The sequence below is a fragment of the Mesoplodon mirus genome, assembly GCF_964341445.2.
Source record: "Mesoplodon mirus genome assembly, chromosome: 4".
Taxonomy (NCBI): Eukaryota; Metazoa; Chordata; class Mammalia; order Artiodactyla; family Ziphiidae; genus Mesoplodon; species Mesoplodon mirus.
Window position 1 is genome coordinate 117,417,577 of NC_138979.1, and position 19,752 is coordinate 117,437,328.

The following is a 19,752-nucleotide window of genomic DNA, read 5'->3' on the forward strand; positions in this document are numbered from 1 at the left end:
ATTTAATTCTAGTTACATTTTATTAAATTGCAATAATTTTTGGATTGAATAAATGTGAATTGCAGGACACTTCAAATGGTAGAATCAAAAGCATTTAGGCAGGATTGACCATGCTAGATAGCCTACCATAAGATGGATTGCACAGCTCTGTTTGTTTTGCTTCTATTCTGTTGCTCACCTTGAAGTATACCCCGTTTGTGCTAGTATATCTCATAAAACACATTACTTTTGTTTTGTGCATGTTACCGTCTGGTGCTTTAAATTCTGCATGAACATTAAATGATACACAGTGTTATAAATTTTCAGTAACTCTGAATCTCTATTAAATGGATGTGAAATAGAGAAGTGTGATCACCAAGAGTAGGAATAAATGGGTATTGATAATACCGCAAGAGAGTAAGAAGTATAGTGTCTTTAGAAGAGAAAAATTAAAGCATATATGCACTTCCAGGGTGCTATTAGACATGGAAAATGAGGTTGCTGTTAGGTCTGCTGTTGCAAGTTTTAGTTGTTCTGCTAAGAGGTCAGTGATAAGTGTTTTCTTTTATTATTTATTTGAGTATAGAATATAAACGTATTTACAGATTTTTTTTCTAATTTCTGTACAATACCTAAGTATTTCATCTAAGAGTTCAAATTATATTGAAAAAAACTTTACTGTTGGGCTTCCCTGGTGGTGCAGTGGTTGAGAGTCCACCTGCCGATGCAGGGGACACGGGTTCGTGCCCCGGTCCGGGAAGATCCCACATGCTGCGGAGCGGCTAGGCCCGTGAGCCGTGGCCGCTGAGCCTGCGTGTCCGGAGCTTGTGCTCCGCAACGGGAGAGGCCACAACAGTGAGAGGCCCGCGTACCGCAAAAAAACAAAAAAAAAAAACAAAAAAAACCACTTTACTGTTGTATGAGAGAGATTATTATGTGGAGAGGCTGTGCTGTACTGGATAAAAATATACTGAAAACCAAAAAACAGAGTTTTATTCAGATTCTACTAGTTGCCAGTTATGAAAATCTCTTTGAGACCCAGTTTCCTTATGTACAAAACAGATAATATTTGTGTTTAGCTCAATTTGTCTAGAACACTAGCTGAAAAATGCTCAGATGGTTCCACTTTGTAAACTTTGAAGTGCTCTTTAACACAAGGAGGTATTAACATTAAGTGCTAGGAACTGGTCCTTGCAATCTTTCCTCTCCCGATCTATATCAGAATCTGCCAGTGAGTTTTTAAACATTACAGTATTACCTACCAAGAATCTTCTTCCACAGGATTTACTACCTAAGTTCTCTTTCTTTGGCAGATCCTTAGCAAAATCATGGCTCTTCCATAGTAACTTTCCATCTCGATGCACGTATGGTCATAAGTCCTCCACCTTATGGTTTCAGTCAGTTTACCTCCCTATTAGACATGTAGTTCTCTGTTATAACCATTGTATCCGTTAAGGTTTTCATTCAAGAAAATGAAACCAAACAGAAAGAAAGAGACTTACTACAAGAAATTTGATGTTTACAGGAATTAGGTGTTTACATGAGGAAATTAGGTATTGACAGAGGCATTGTAAGGAGGTTGTCATTGGACTTCTTGTTACACAATCACAACACCATAGCTGTGATAAAGACAGAGCAAAAACCCTGCTATTGCCACACCTACTACCATTGCCACCTTATACCCAGAGGACTAATGATGAGGGAGCAGAGCATTCAGCCTGAGGCAGAAACACTCTTGTCAGTGCTTGCTTGCTAGCCACTACTACCTCGCAAATACAATGTGAATGTAACTAATTCACTTCTAGAAACCAATTTCCAGAGACCTCTAAGTTATATGATTTTTTAGCCTTCTAAATCTCTCCAAGAGGAGAGTAAAATGAAGTATGGGAAAACAAATTCAAGTAACCACCACAGTTTCTATGTAGTTAAGTTCATTTCTCCAGTTGTTCTTTAGTGGCCTTGGAACTTCTCACCTTCAAACCCCATGTCCTTACATGCCATAGTTCTACCTTGGTCTTTTAAGAATGATGTGGGGAGACAGACATAGAGAACAGACTTAATGGTTGTGAGGGGGGAGGGGGGAGGGATGGAGTGGGAGTTTGGGATTAGCAGAGGCAAACTATTATTGTAGAATGGATAAACCACAAGGTCCTACTGTATAGCACAGGGAACTATATTCAGTGTCCTGTAATAAACCATAATGGAAAAGAATATGAAAAAATACATATATATATATATGTATATGTATATATATATATATATATATATATATATATATATATATATAACTGAATCACTTTGGTGTGCACCAGAAACTAACACAACATTGTAAGTCAACTATACTCAATAAAAGAAATTAAAAATAAAGAGTTGAAGACATACATGTTTTCTTCCCTTGAGGAGTTAATGATATTGTTTTGGGGACAAGATTTTCAATCATTAAACAATTTAAAAATCAGAAAAAAAAAGAATTATGTGAGGATAGACACATGGGCCCCACCTTATGACACATTTTCATCAAGTAAGCTACAATTCCTTTCTCTCCTTTCAGTCTAGTTGGTATGATTTTACAAAAATAGTAGAAAGGAATTCTTGGATATACATATTCTGAAGGAGAATGTTTCCCTTACTGAAAAAGTGAAAAACTTATTCAAAGATATGTTTCATCAATCAAGTGAAAAATAAGAATACATACTTCTGAATGTGGAAGTCGGATCCTCAGGTTTTTGTTAAATTTACCATGTGAATTAAGATATATATTTATCCAGGTACAGTGCTTTGTTAGCTATAACAATAACTAACAATTTAATTCCCCTGTCAATTTAATTCCCCTGTCACTGTGATACTGATAGAATCCCTGTCTTTAGTTAGCAGGGTAAATTGATATACATAGTCTTGCATATTTGGGGGCATTTACCAAGCATCTTCACATTCTAGGACACAATTCAGATCTTCTTTTAAAATGCAAGAAGAGTTCAAAAACTACTATTGCAGTCATGGAAAGACACCTCAGAACTCCTGCTGTGGGAAGCATAGTTAAAGACACTTCCAACTGCCACATCTCTGGCTCCACCACCATTTCTAGAATAAAGTCATACTTCTCTAGGATATTCTCAGCCAGTGATTGCGTATGGCAAGGATGTCAGTGTTGGCCCATTCTGATGGGATATTGGACTCCTCTATTGGGCACATCTGGCTTGGGAACTCCTTATCTTTATGGCTGAGATTTTCTTAGAGCTGTATTGCAGGCTGAGACTCTACCTCCCCAAACCTCCTTCTTGCCTCTCTCCTTTCAGACTGGATTGCAGTCTGAAGGCTTTTTCTGTCTACTCCTGCTTCTTCCCTTTTATTCTTTGGCGGTTTTTCTTCAACAAGTCTCCTGAAAGACTGATCTCATCTCGGTGCGTGCTTCTCAGATGACCTGAACAAATACAATGACTTTAAAGATTACAATTAGAAATTGTTTTGAAGGTGGTGAATATGGGATTTCCATCTCCACTGAGAAAAGGAGTAGGAGAAATTAATTAAATCTAAACAAGTAAAGGTACTCCAAGAGTCATTTTTAACTGTGAATTCACGTAGATCCTGAGATGGAATAATATTGGAAGTTAAGTTAGAAATACAGTTTTTAGAGAATTTTAAGAAGAGAGTCTATATATGTCTGTGTGTGTGTGTGTGTGTGTGTGTGTGTGTAATGACTATATCTGTGAACATTCTCCCTGAGTAATGGCACCCTTTTTGTTGCAGCCATGAAATTGTGCTGTTGAACCACTGAATCTAATTCTCCATCCCTAATGCTAGTTTTCAACAGGTTAGATGCATTATGGGTTAAATACACACAGGGTTCCTAATCATCATTTATTATGTGTGTTTGTAAGTAAATGCATTTTGGCTTTCAAATATGGAATGGAAGTTGATTGCAATATAGAGGCTACCTGAGTTTACTGTTGATACTCCTGTGAATAAGAAAAAGTTATCTTTGCTCTAGAGGGCAGTCGTTTCAAGGTTGTGGTATTCTTAGGTTAGCAAACCTTTTTCTCCTTTTCTCCACTGACCCTCCAGTATTGCCCATCATTAATTAACCTGTTTCTTTGGTATGGAACCCTGGCACTTTTGTCCCCTCCCTAGGATCTGCCCCTGCATTGTAGCTTGCTTCACAGAGCATTTCCCCTTTTTCCAAAGGTCTACATTCTAGGGTCTAGGGTCTACATTCTGAATTCTTCTGTAAAGAGATGAAAGCAATGCCAATAAAATGCAACAGGAACAAAGAAAAAATCAACTATTCACATATTTCGCATTCAACTATTATCTTTCTGTAATAATATTACAGTTTGTGAGCTTGTTCAGGATATGTGATTATTTTTCAAATATTTGGCAACTCATTCTTTCCATAAAAATATCAGTAGCTTAGATGGGAAGTATTTTAAATAATTTTGTATTTTTTGTGAACTCACCACAATAATTAAACATTTTAATTGGTAAAATTTTCTCTTAGATGACAATGTGTATTTTGGGTTTTTAAATTATATTTAATATAATTTCAGAGATACATTATATATATATATATATATATTTGCTAATTTCTTAGTTCATTTTGATGCTCATCCTGGATGTATAAGATTCTAAATGCAGTTCCCTTCAGTCTGAGTTTTATGAACTTCTAGGAGCCTCAGCTTCAATATCTGTTTTCTTAGGAAGGCTATATTTGTATAAATGTATTAATCTTGATTCTTTTCTGGAAGCAAATATGACTACACTTTTTATTCCCAGTTTGATAATAAAATGTTTAATCATAATTTCCAGATAAAGGACTTTTCCTTTCATGGTTTTAAATAAGAGAAAATCTGCTTCCCTGTTTACTTAACATTTGGTTGTTATGTAATAAATAAAACATCAGCCTAAGAGTGAGTGAGTGAGTGTGTCTTTCTCTACTTTTTCTTTCCACCGGTTGTGTTTCACATGAATGTCGGTATGATGTGCCACAACAACATGACATCTTGATTAGGTGAATCTGTCAAGACTGCTTTAAAGAACATTCATGCCACAGAGTTCCCAGGTCAAGACATTCTATTTTTGGTATTCCTAGCCTAAATGCTGATTAATATGGGTCCTTTTTTGCTTTCTTGGTGATTTTTGTTAGACAAAATTGAATTCCAGGTACCATGGAAATCTTGTATGTTGGTTTGTTATTTTTCTTAATGGGATTTATATTAAAAGTGAAATCAAGGAAATATCTAAAAAGTCTATTGAGGTGAGGGCAAAGCAGTATCAAAACAGAGGTTATGAGTCTCATCCTTCTTATAGAATACCCACAGTAGAGATTTAGAGAGCTCCAACAGTAGACATGTCTTATGTTGAAACTGTGAGTACGTTATTTACATATGCAGAAGTAATATATTGATTAATTTTCTTCTCCGATCTGTACATACAGTTTTACTGCTAATATATATTAGCACCAAAATCATAAATTTGAACACGCACCTCTAAAATTTTCTTGACTTCCATATAGTTATTAGCAATCTTCTGCTGTAGCAGGTGAGGGCACTGCAAGGGCAAGCTGGCAAACATCTGAACGAATGACTTCTTCTGAACCATGTCTGACACATAACTCAGAGGGTAAGATCTTGATTCCCCTTAGCAAGTAGAGGAAAAGGTCTTTGAGTTTTCATACCCATGTTAGTTTCTGCTGCCATTTAGACTGCTGCAAAATAACAAATAATAAAGGAAGCTGTACAATTAGCCTGGTGTAGTAAAATGAATGTTCACCTGGCAGGTAATGTCCCTCCATTTGAATCTTGGTCTTTTTCTGACTATATTTGTGACCATGGGCAAAACCTGTCACTTTTTATAGTCATAGTCTCTTTATCTGTAAAATGAAGTGCTCCTATCAGGTGACCCTCAGCCTTAATTCTAGGTTTGTGATTCTATAGATTTTTAATAAATTAACTCATTTTTTAAGTGTCTGATGAATGGCAGAGAGGAGTTCTGCCTCCTTTGGCTGCCAAAATAATCTACTGTACACAATTGAGCAAATTGATTATGAACCTGATAACCATTTAAAAGTAATATGACTTTTTCCTGTGTCTGGAATATTTATAAATAAACCAGAGGCTGATGAACTGCTTTTCTTGATTCAAGATCAAAAGTTGTTTTTCCTCTTTTTCTGATTTTCTGTCTCCTTCCAGGAGGCATGGGTGTGGATTGAATGAAAGAACCCTTCCTGTTTTATGATTTTATGAAATATTATTTGATAATAATAATATTGAAATTGGCATTGAAATAGATGGGAACTTTTCCTGATTTCTGCTCCTCTTTTCTCTTGCATCTCTCTTTCTCCTAGGAAAATAATATTTCTTTCCTAGATGACCACAACCTTTTGTAGTATAGAATAATTAAAATATTCAAAAGCAAAGTGTCACTTGCTGTCAAGGTGTCTTAAGAATGTTCAGCCATACTTTAGTTGAACTTGAAGGTTTATAAAAATTTTCTCACTTCTCATGTAACACTAAAATATTAATGCTGAGCAGTCTGTGAATGTATTAATTTTAGTAGGAGTACTTTCAGATGCTAAGTAATCTTGCAAATGATTGATAAAAAATGCTGTTCTATCTATGAGAATTTGAGAATCTTGTAATCTGTCTTCCTGTTGTAAGTGTATACTCAGGTGGCTAGAAAGAATCTTTTTTTTTACTATTATTAGGCTTTCTAAAGTGAAAAACATACCTGTCTCAGGATATTTATACCTTTATCTGGGAACTATAAAAGAAATCAATGATGCATGTGTTGCTGAACATATCATATATCTTTAATGCTTATATATTTCAAATTATATATACATTCTCCCCAGGATTATGGGATCATTTCTAGAGTTAGGGTAACAAAGCCTAAGGGGACAGAGGGAACCATTTAGGAGAATGAGGCAATTAAGCAATTATATAACATTTTAAAAACATTCAGTACTTCCCACCATTTGATTTTCACTTCTGGAAGACTGCTTTTTTCATGCTAGCAGATTAGAATAGTTGATCCTCATATACCCCTCTTCTCTGTCATTCTTTTTTTCTCCATGAAATTATATCTTCTTTTACAAAAACATTTTCTGGAAAAAATTAATGCTTATATTGAATTATGCAAATTTAACAATATAGGATTGGGATTTTTTTTTCTTTTTGGCCACACCACATGGCATGCAGGATCTTTGTTCCCAACCAGGGATCCAACCTGTGCCCCCTGAAACGGAAGTGGGGAGTCTTTTCCACTAGACCGCCAGGGATGTCCCTGGGATTTTTTATTGAAGTATAATTGATTTACAATGTTGTGTTAGTTTCAGGTGTATGGCAAAGTGATTCAGTTAATACATATACATATATATGTACATATATATACAATCCAGTTAATAATAATATATATATATTTCTATTACAGCTTATTACAAGATATTGAATATAATTCCCTGTGCTAGGCAATAGATCCTTATTATTTATCTATTTTACATATAGTAGTGTGTATCTGTTAATTCCAAACCCCAGATTGGGATATTTTATTTAAAAGAATTAAGATAAAATATTTTTAAAAATATAATTGTGTTAAAGTATTATCACCTCCAATTGTATCTTGCAAATTGTGTTCATATTATGACTCCCATATATTCTTGATAGAGAGCAAAACAAATTAAACAAAACAAAAACAAACTAGGAGAGAAGACTCTATCGTAAAACAACAAGAACAAAACTCTTGAGTCTGTACTGGTGGGGGAAAAGTCAAGTGGGGAAAGTGAATGAATAAATACTATTTATAGTTAATCCAAAAGTCTCATTAAAGTCTATAATATCAGTCTCTAGAAATACAAAACAATTGACAATATTTGTTAACAAATGCTAACACTAACCAAATTAAAAGATGCAGTTCTCCCTTCTGCTAGCTTCTCTTCCCTGCACATATAATTAGCAATAAAATTGAAAGCAACAGAAACAAGAAAAGGAGTGAAGATCTTGGAAAATCCACTAAATGGATTATCATTTTCTAATAATTGTTTACTGGACTCGATATCTGTTGTGTGCTAATATTTTTCCTTGCCTTTTAGTAGGTTAGACACTGTATTGTATTTACCTCTGGAAGAACATCTAGCATCTGATAGGAATTCTAAACATCAAATTATATAGCATGATAGCTTTATTATCTGTGCATCTTAATAGTCCTGGCAAATAACAAATAACATTTCTTTCTCCCAGAGGAGGAAGAGAAATACAGATAGAAGGAGCTTAAGTGAATGAGTTATATGGAATAGTCACAGGGTCTTTTCTAAATAAATAGACTATTAAAGAGTTGGCAGTCTTCTGAAAAGAAAATGAGAGTTCTGATGAGGAAACCTGGATTTGTTTCTTAGCACTGATTATGTGGATATATATCCTTGAAGAAGTTACTGAACCTCCTTGCGTTTACTTAACAGTAAAATGAGAGGATAAGATTAAATGATCTCAAAGCTCCTTTTCAATTCAGGTACTCCGTGACATGATAATGGTACCTAAGACTTAGGACTTAGTATGTGTCACAGCCTGTGGGACACTATCACTTTAAGTGTTTTACATGGATTTTATAATTGTCAAACAACTCTGTGAAGCAGGCACTATTATTCACTGGATTTTATGAGGAAACTAAAGCTTAGTGATTTAAGTATCTTAAACAATGTCACATGCTTTTGAGTAGCAGAGTTGAATTTTTAAATGAGGCCATCTACCAAACGTAAAATAGATAGCTAGTGGGAAGCAGCCACATAGCACAGGGAGATCAGCTCCGGGCTTTGTGACCACCTAGAGGGGTGGGCTATGGAGGGTGGGAGGGAGGGAGACGCAAGAGGGAGGAGATATGGGGATATATGTATATGTATAGCTGATTCACTTTGTTATAAAGCAGAAACTAACACACCATTGTAAAGCAATTATCCTCCAATAAAGATGTTAACAAAAATAAAAATAAATAAATGAGGCCATCTGACTCCAGATTCTACCAGCATAAGGGCCATGCTCTACATACTCCCCTTGACATTATTCACAAGCCAGTCAAGACAAGAAGTCATAAGTGTGTGAATCCTGCATTCTTTCCAACTTCATTGTCCCTGAGTAGATGGTTATTTGCCGATCAGTCTGTCTTGTGTTACAGTAAAATATACTTCAGTTAGCATTTTCTGTCTGTGCTCACTCTTCAACTATAATCAAGAGAGTGGTACATTTTCCATTGGAATATTTCTACTGAGTATTTTCCAGAGACTGCCCATGCAGTCATTGAATGGGAATCAGAGGGAAGGTTCACAGAAATTACAAAAGAACAGTCAAGGGAGAGTCTTTCGTAGCAAAATGATAGGAGTGTCTCCTTAGGTCAAAGTCAAAGTAAGGATGAATAAACTCTCAAAGCAATTTTGAAAAGGTGAATTCAATGATATTGCAGTTGTTGGACCAGGTGTTAAAATGTTATTGGGTGTTAATTTAATTTTCATCCTGTCAACACTCATCTGAACTGTAACAGCTGCTAAACACGGTTCCACAAGAGCAAACCATCCTCACAGAGGAAACAGATGCCTAATCAATAGGGCCAATAGAAATGTATGGCTCAGCTAAGCAACCTGCACCAGGGGGAATGAATCCCATAGGGCTCTGTCTTACCTAAGTCGGGAAAAGAACTTTAAAGATAGTGAGACTATTCAAGCAGTATGAACAGGAGACTGAAAGTCCTGGTTTGGTTTTCTATTGACTCTTTTCTTTCTTTCTTTTTTTTAAATTCTGCATGACCTTGGACTGGACAGTGCCTTAGTTTGTCCTAAGCTTTCAGAGATATTGAGGATGTTGTTTCAAGTCTATTGCTATGTGTACTGCTATTATCATCTCACAGGCCATGAACAGTTCAAAGTAAAAATCAACTGCTTCTTAGCAAAAAGTACCTTCCTTTAGGTTCTAACATTAAAGAGATAATGATGGTGTAGTAGTAGTTAATAGCTGTCCTTCATTGCATTTTAGGGTAGATAGGAACAGATGACTTATAACTGGGAAAGGCATTTTGGATTTGAATAATTTCTTGACTACTTACTAATGTAGCAGGATATGTAATTTCCCCTTCTGTAGATATTCAAACAGAAGGGTAGATTGCTATATCTATGCCAAATGTAATTTTATACCAGAAACTGGGGTTTGACTATATGACCTCTTAAAATTGATCATACCATGCATTTAATAACTTTTCTGTAAATTAATATGCCTTATCCAAAATATCATCTTTATGTATCTCAGACTCAACTATAAAGCCTTCTGGGATCATTTGGCATTGTGCCAGGGATTCTCTAAATTCTTCTAAACACAAGAGTTATGACACCTGGGAGTGTCAATATTATTAGAAGGTTTGGGATTTTTTAATAAATGAAAGCAACTAGATTTAAAGGAGTAGAATGCAAACTTTATATGGATATTAAAAAGATAGATCTTTCGAACAGTTTGAATGTTGAGATAGGCTTCTTTGGCTTATATGCAAACACTTGGCAATTGTTCTCCTTTTAAGGATCATGAGGGAAAAGTTCACTGTAGCTACTTGTGTAGTATGTTCTCCTGGTGGAGAAATCTTCTATTTTTCTGGGTTTGTTAAATGTCAAATAAAGCAAAAAAGCACAAAACATAGTAACACCTGTCTTCTACTTAGGATTTTACAATGTTTATACAATATTATTCCTTTTCTTCTGCTTTCTATTCCTATAGAAAGTAAAAGCTTTAAGGAAGTAGGAGTTGGAACAGTGGCTGTGTGACCTAACTGAAAAAAAAAAAAAAAAAAGGTTTGGAGGAAATAAGATAATTGTGGCATTTGGGATCATGACCGGGACTTTTACATTTTTTTGGAGATAAGGTGAGTTATTATTGAGGAGAATTCAAAAGACTATCAGGGCACATTGAAAATTTTGTATCATGAAATTCTTATCCCCAAAATAAATGCAAATAAGGCAGATAAGAGGAACTGAGCCAGGCTTTTAATAGAACAATAATTTTGAAATGGCTCTTCGGAGCTCTTAGTTGAAAATCAGAAGGTAAAAGCAGGAATCATATTTCTTAGCATTTAACTGAAACTGAGAACAACAGCATTATTGGTTATGTTTAGTATGACAACATACTAAATGGTTCCCACTTTGTGTTAGTTATTTGAAAAGCCTAAAGTTTGGTGCAGGAATATAATATCAGGAATTCTTTCTTTCCTTCCTCTCTTCTCTCCCCATCTCATCTTCCTTCTTCCCCTCTACCCTCATTTTTCCTACTGGTAGGAAGTGGATGTGGATTAAACACTTGGGTGAATGGATTTTGTATAATTTCAGTGAAGAAATATGTACTTACAGGTTAAATTGGGTTTCTCAGTGTGTTAACACATTATCAGAGTCATTTATAAACTGTAATCTTATGGCTGTAAATGAATTTCACTATATAATTTATATAAAATAAATAATAGACTATTGAGTGTCATTATTTCCTTACTTTCATTAATTAGATTATTACTAAATGAGATCAGCTAAATTCTGAAGCTTTTAATGGAAAATTGATGTAGCTTTTGTGAGCCCTAGAAATCTTATTTCTTTGTTCTGTCACAGTAATATATATGGATTCATCATCAAAACTTGATATTTAAATCAAATGAAAGGGTATTTTTGGTGGAATGATCAGCCTTATAAAGTATATGAAAACAAATTTTAGAACAAAGTTCATAGAGAAATTGTTTCTTCTTTTCTCTCACAGCAAGAAGGCTTTATAAAGAGAAAACCACTTATAGCTATTTATTTTCTTTTCAATGGCTTCAGTACAAAAACGAACAATTTCAGGTGCCACTTTATTTTGACCATGCTGTCTTAGTAACTAGTGTGGTTGTTGAGAGAGGCTATTGGGGGGAGGGATAAATTGGAAGATTGGGATTGACATATACATACTACTATATATAAAATAGATAACTAATAAGGACCTGCTTTGTAGCACAGGAAACTCTACTTAATACTCTGTAATGACCTATGGGAAAAGAATGTAAAAAAGAGTGGATATATGTAAATGTATAACAGATTCACTTTGCTGTACACCTGAAACTAATACAACATTGTAACTCAACTATACTCCAATAAAAATTTAAAAATAAAAAAAATAAAAACCATCATTGAGAGAGAAAAATAAATGTCACTTCCATTCACTGTGTATTTACATCTCATGCTGTTCACTCAAAGTCTCTGCTACATACATGCTACAACTCCTTGTTTACTGACAAACCAAAAGAGCTGGATAAAACTTGGAGGAAACACTTGGACCTAACTCCTCAATGAGGAAACCCTGAGATTTGGTGATTTTTTACTGTTTCATCATTTATGCAAATGTATGTGTGATCTGAGAATATACAAGCTGGATCACAAACTGTTTGCTAGAAAGGATAGTATTATTTAATCAGGAAGTGAAGTAATTATTTTGCTGGGCCAAAGGCAAAGCAGGCATTTTTTTCCCATGGCTGGCTATCATGGGCTGTATCAGAGTTCTGACACATAGAAGACATTTAGTAAATGTTTATTTGAATAAATGGTTAATAAACAAATAACTAATATTAACTTAAAGAAATAAGAGACAAAGGAGGAGATAGGGAGAATGCTAACAAAACATCCTGTGAAAACACCTGTAAGATTTAGACATGTTTTAAATTTTAATTGGTTGGTTCATATTTTACTCAAGAACTTAGTGGGCAAGATATTTACATCCATGACTTCACTTATTTTCATATATATCATTTATACTGGGTTGTGGGCTTAATTGTAAATTTTCTGATATAAAGTTATAATAATAAGACTTCTGCTACTGTTATCATACAAATTAATCCTCATTGGCCTTTTTACAGAGTACCTCAAAGAGTTCAAATACACCACTTAGTAAATGCACTGATTTATACTCACCCTTCAAGTCTATGCTTAAATTTTAGAGCAGCTTATATTTCTTCTAGAATGGGGTAGGTCTCCACTTTTCTAACACCTTTATTGAATTATTTAGTGTTCATTTTTTTCCTCAGTGTACCTCTGTGCATTTCACAGTACCTGTACATGATATATTGAATTAAATTGAATGTAAATTCTCACATAGTCCTTTATATTTGTTTGAAAGAGCTTGTTTGAATTTGCTAGTTGAAAGAAACCAACACAAAGAGATTAAGATTTGTTCATGATCTCATGATCTCTTGAATGTCTGGAATCCTTATTCACTGAGTTTTATTCTAATACTCTTCTTAAGGTAATAATATAATCCTTTAACTTAAATGTTGCCTGTGACTAATGAAACCTGAAAGCTAAGACATGCATCTAAGCACAAGCCTAGAATTCAAAAATGTTGGCTCTTGCACTAATCCTGCTATTAATAAGTTCAAAAAAGTTACTTGATTATGAATATAAATTTTCTCTGCAAAATTCTTTTCTTCATAACTCTAATAACATTATACTGAAGTTGTGTTAAAGTATATTTCCAAGAGATGTAGTGCAAACATATATATATATATATTTTTTTTTTTCTTTCCTTTTTTGTCTTTTGTGTTCCATCCAAAGTGAAAGCTTCATGGGAAGAGGGACTTCAGGTGGTTCACTACTGACCTCCCATCTTAGAACAGTGCTTGGAGCAACACTGGTGCCCAGTTAGCATTGGATATGTCAGTGAGTGAATTAACCATACCTGTGTGTGATTAGCAGTGGCTCCTTAGCTGAGCCTTAGTCTTGGTGAACTCTGTGACCAACCTTAAGTGACCCTACAGTGAGCCCTGAACCATACTTTATGGTAATTATTCTGGCAGTATCTTCATTCTGGTTTTCGCTTTGCTTGTTTCTTCATTTGTGTCTTTTATCCAAATGAATTAACTGTGGGAATATATTGTAAGTAGACATTAAACTAAGATCTTCCACTGTCATAGGATTTTGAGGTTGTGACATTTGTTGTTGCTTTTAAGGGATGTTTTTTGTAGGATAGACCAATTGAAAATGGTGACTTGCTAAGGTACTGTGCTCAAATTCAGAAATCTATACTCAAGTGAGCTTGCTTGTTTAGGCCATCTATTGGTGAGGTTTACCTCAGCAGTGGATGACTGAAATGATAGAGATATACCATGCTTCAAATAAAATAATAATATAATTTACTAAATGATCTCTGGGAAAGATCTGCTATTTTGTGGAACAGAAGCACTTAATATAAATGAAATAGCTTACTCTAAGCTGTAATTGCTACTTAATAGTGTAATCTAATTTTGACTTTAAATCCCAAGCCTAAGTATGTCACTCACCCTTGATCTTTTTATAGTATCATTTGGCCCTTGGTTTTCCTAAAAATTAAGACTTCATGTACAGATATTGAAGATTTACTTTACTAATCAGGTAGGCCAAATGACTGAAGAATCAATTTCTGTGTTTTAAAAGATAGAAACTACCACAAGGATAATGTAACTACAGTATGTTTCCAAGAAGTGATTTTGGAATAGATTTTACTAAACAAAATATATTCATAGCATGTGACAGCTGTGTAAATTTTGGCCTATAGTAGTAGAATTTGTGTTGGTTTTCAGATGCAAGGAAGAAGAAAAAAATAACTTCCTGCTATGCTATGGTAATAATAAGTTCCTAGAAGGGACATCAGGCTAAAAATAATTTATTGTAACTGCTCTCGATTTCTAAAGACATTTCTGAGTTGCATTTAGAACATAGCCATTGATTAAAAATGTGATTTGAGAAGGCAAAAGAGGCCAATTTTCCTGCAAACAAATTAAGAGATGCATATTGACTGCAGGGAAGTATGTCATCACTGAGAAATCGAAAGCAATGTGATTTTAGGAAATCAATCAGCAATCCAGTCAAATTAGATTTTTTTCTCATACTTAGTTGCTGGAACCCTATGTATAATGTACATATTTTCAGCAGATATAAACTTTTTGCTTTTATAGCAGATCCACATCAATAAAATGAATAGAGAGATAGGTTACAAGTTCTAACTCATTCATATTACATATTTTCAGAATCCTAAAAAAACAAAACCCAAAACAAACAAAAAACAACAAAGCCAGAAGTCTCCTAAAATCCTACATAAATGTATATCCTTCTCTGCTTAGTTCTGTCCCAGTGACCCACTTTTCTCAGCAGTCTAGTTTGGGTCCCCTTTGGGAAGGTGTGACTCTCTAATCTGAAACCAATAACCAGCTTGCCACATTTATTTTAGTGTTTTGGTGAATGAGAAAAACACAGTGTCTTTGCAATACATAAAAAGATAATAGCACTACATTCTAGTAAGTTCTACATGGGGCTGTATGCTGTAAGATCTCGGGTGCATTTTTTTTCCTGAAATAATGATAGGATAATATTTTTTAAAATAAAAATTCAAATAATGTGATTAGTCAGATCTCAAGCATGTAATGATTCTTTTGAGCATATGTATCTGCTCACAGAGCATTGTGGAGCTAGATGCTAATTGTTTGTTGTTTAAGATAATAAACCAGAGAGTTTATAATTAACAAGTGCACAAAACGCCCCACATTTCTTATCTTCAACATGATAATATACACTTTTTTTTCAGAAATCTTTAAAAAATATTTTTAGAGTTAAAACATATCCCCCAGATATATCAAACTAGGGTATATTAGGTAGTTGATAAAATGGGACTGAGGTATATAGTGAGTCAGTCTTAAAACACTTAAGTTAAAGTCAATTTAAGTTTCATTAAGTACTGTGTACAATGCCTTGTGCTAGCTACAGTAGAGTATCAAAATGCATTTGACACAGTTTTTACTCTCAAAGAGAGCATGCTCTAATACTATGTTCAATTAGTATAAAATAGCATTATAAACCAATAGTGGCATAGATTTGAGTGTATTTCTTACTAGAAAAATGTCCATTTGCCTTCTGTAACTAATCTATATAATTTTATTTTACAATAAAAGTAAAAGTATTTTTTAAATGTATTTAGTTTTTCTTTATTTTAGAAGATATTATTATGGATAATAAAAACAATGACATATATTGTGGATTTTATAATTACAAAAGCAATATGTGCCAAGAGTGGAAAATTCTGATAGCATGGATTAGCTCAAAAAAGAAAATAAAAGTCATTCATGATTCTGCCCCCCAGTAATGAGAACTGCAACTGCAACATAGGAGTAAGCCCTGACTGCTGTTGACAAAATATATTTCCAATATTTTCTCCAATTTTGTTTTGAGATTACAGAATAAACCCATGCTGCAACCTCCTTTCCTATCTCAAAACCTTAGCAATGACAGATATAAAAATAAATAAATGTGTGTGTGTACATGTGTATGTATATCTCTCCATCATTTCTGGAGCAGAGGCTGAGACCCAGCCACACATCACTTGTGCTCTGCATCCATGCTTCTTTTGGACATTAAAGGTTGATTGATGCAAAAAAACAAAAAACACACACACACTCACATTGGTGAACAGTGGACAAAAACTATAATTATTCCCTTGAAGAAATTTAATGGCATCATATTGAAGAAGGAAACATAACAAAGAAATGTATGAGAGGGACCAGTTATGACAGTTGGAGATTGCTCAAAGACTATTCTTCAAACAAGATAGTGAAGAGCCCTCTTCACTCCCATCCTGGGAGATTTATCTGTCCCCAGGGGGCAGCAGTGAGTGTTTGGACCAATGTTTCTCTAACTACAAATATACATAACTCTTTTATATATCCAGTATATTTTCAAGGTAAAAATCATCATTGTAACATACATACCATTTTGTAACTTACCTAACAATGTATTTATTGTAAAAAAACGTTCAATGCCTAAAAAATTATAGTCATCAGTTGCAGTGCAATTAATTCAGATATTTAAATAATTGCATTTTTTGCTATTTTAAACAATGCTGCATTGAACATCCTTATAGAAAAATCCTTAATTTAATTTATTTGATTTTTATCAAAATAGCCATTAATAAATTTTACTATCATTTTGTAAGATAAACATAACAAAAATAATACTGATATTTTTATTAAATTTGCTTTAAATCTATAAATTATATGGAGAAAAATATTAAATCTTTACAATATTTAAACTTACCATGCATATACAGTGATGTGTCTTACTTTATTCAAGTATTTATATTATTCAGAACTTTTGCAGTTTTCTTAATTTTAATCCTGGACAAAATTTATGCATAAGTATTTTCATGGTTATGAGTTTTTCAATTTTCTAAGATAGATATATAGAAAAGTTACTGAGTTTTGCTTATTTTTTAATGATATTTCTCAATTCTCTAATTAAAAAATTTTTATTTGACTATATTAATTACAATTCTTCATGTACTTTCAGAGTGTCTTCTGATTGCAAAGTTTTTTTTTTCCCCTAACAGGCATCCTGACTCAAGCTGTATACATTTTCAGTATCTGATTTTTAACCACACACTGTTCATCCTATTGACCCAGAGTGAAAATTGATACTCTTATCTGAAGGACTGTTCCCTTGAGTGTATTTAAACCAGACCAATCTCTGTGTTTAATCTGGGTTCATCAGGAACCATTAGGCTTGATTGGTTTGTTTTTCTCCCCCTCCATTTCAGGACTTGATTCATTGAGTTAACGACTATTCTCCCCAGAGGATGGCTACTACAAGTGTGTTTCAAGTAATTCCAATATCTTACTTATAGAAATTGAACTGATATTTTTTTCCTTTTTAGTTTTATTTGAAGAACTACTGTAATGAATTCTGTATTTGTTCAGATCTTTGAAGATCTGTGAGTACAAGGCAGTCACTCAAATCTCTATCATGTTAGCATGCTATTTATCACCATTTCCATTCTTCATTGTTGAATTATGCAGGCCAGTTAAAAATAATAAGCATCACTTATTGAAGACTCATACATTGGTATTCAGTGAATCCTCATTAATTATGATTTGACTAACTTAGGATTTATGTTATTTCAGAAAAGAACTAGATATATGTTTATCTCTGCAAAATATCAGGAAAATAGAGTAGTAAGCATTTTAGCAGTGTAAATAAGACTGGAAGAATTATTAAGAACAGACTATATTTCTTTTAAAATAGTCTAGAATAACACATTACTGAGAAAATAAAGCACTCTGTTTTTGAAGCCCCAGCAAATTACAGTCTATGAGCCCCACACAGCTTTTATAAGAGTGCTTAATTAAGTTGCCCTGCTAATATGCAGAATGCATCTCTAAGTACAGTTCTGAGGTAGAAAAACATTGCATTATCTGAGGTAATTCTGAGGTAGAAAAACCATTACATTATCATTCAAAACATATAGTTCTAGCTCTCATTTTCAATATCTGTGGCTTATGACCTCAAGTAAATAATTTACCTTTTCTGAGTCTAATTCCTTATCACTTAAATTAAAAAAAAAAAAAACATTGTGCATACCTCACAGAGTTACTTGTGATAGTTGAATGAGCTTGAGCCTGAAAGCCACCTTGAAAATGATAAATCAACCAAATTCTATCTACTCATTACTATGGACTAGATTACTTTTATTATAAATTCACAAGATGATTTTGTCTTCAATTTTTGTATTCTGTATGGCAAGGAGCACAATGGCTTGTGCTAGCTTGTCTATAAAATCATAATTGGTATGAAACAGCTTTGATAATTGCTTTGGCTACAATATTCTGAATAATTCTCAGTTTCACTGAAAATATTTGAATGAGTGAGTTATTCATTAATAAATACCACTGATATCATGGAAAAATGATAAGATTCCTCATTTAAGCTCTCAAACACTTTCCATTTTGCAAATTAAACACATCAATTACATTTAAGAATAAATTCTGATAGGCCCATATTTACTCACACTATTATAGCACAAATTTTTCGTATGACAGGCTTTAAATTAGCAATGTTTTTTTACATATAAACGAAAGGAAAATGCTACATGAAGCAAACTCCAACTACATCCTTATAAGAAATTTTATAACATAACAAAAGGGTTAATACTAAGCTGTCATTAGTTAAATGATTAATTTTGGAAAACTAACCTAATCATTGTTGAAGACTAATATTGAAAAAATTTTAAGTATTAAATATTAAGTCTCCTTGTAGACTGAGGCACTTTTCTTTCTCATTCCAGGTTGCTAGACAAGGAGTGCCCATTGTTTAGGGGAGGACAGGCTTAAGAGAATAGCAGAACAAAGGTATGGACCTAACATTCTTGCCTTTTATATTTTAAAGGATATTATCCAGTTACAAGACAACAAAATTAGAGAAGAAGTGTATGATCTCACAGAAACAGTTCTTTCCCACAACCCTCCCCAGACAAGAGAAAGATTCTTAGAGCTCCAGGAAGGAGTTTAGCAATCAAGGTGCTGATAAGGGTTTCTTACCCCTTCCTCTTTCACTTGAGTTGATTCTAAACTAATGGGGACAAAGTAGAATCCCCTCGTAATTTTAGGGATCTGAAATTAAGTACGATCTGTACTGCCAAGGTTCTGTATGTCTTCTTGGCAGAAGAGAATGTAGAAATGAAATGGCTAAATGGGTTCTCCATGTACCAAGACTTACAGCGTAGACAGGTTGTTTGTTTTGTTTTTTGGTTTTGTTTGTTTGTTTGATTATACTGGTATAACATTGTGAATCAAAAAAATTGGAGGCGGCTTGTGGCAGCATATATGGCATGGATCATATAATGGGGTTGCATGAGAATTTGACCCCTAGGAGGAATCCTTGAGTCTACCTTGAATTAGCAAAATAATGTTTTTTTTTCCTCCTGGGCAGAATGGGATTAAGATTGA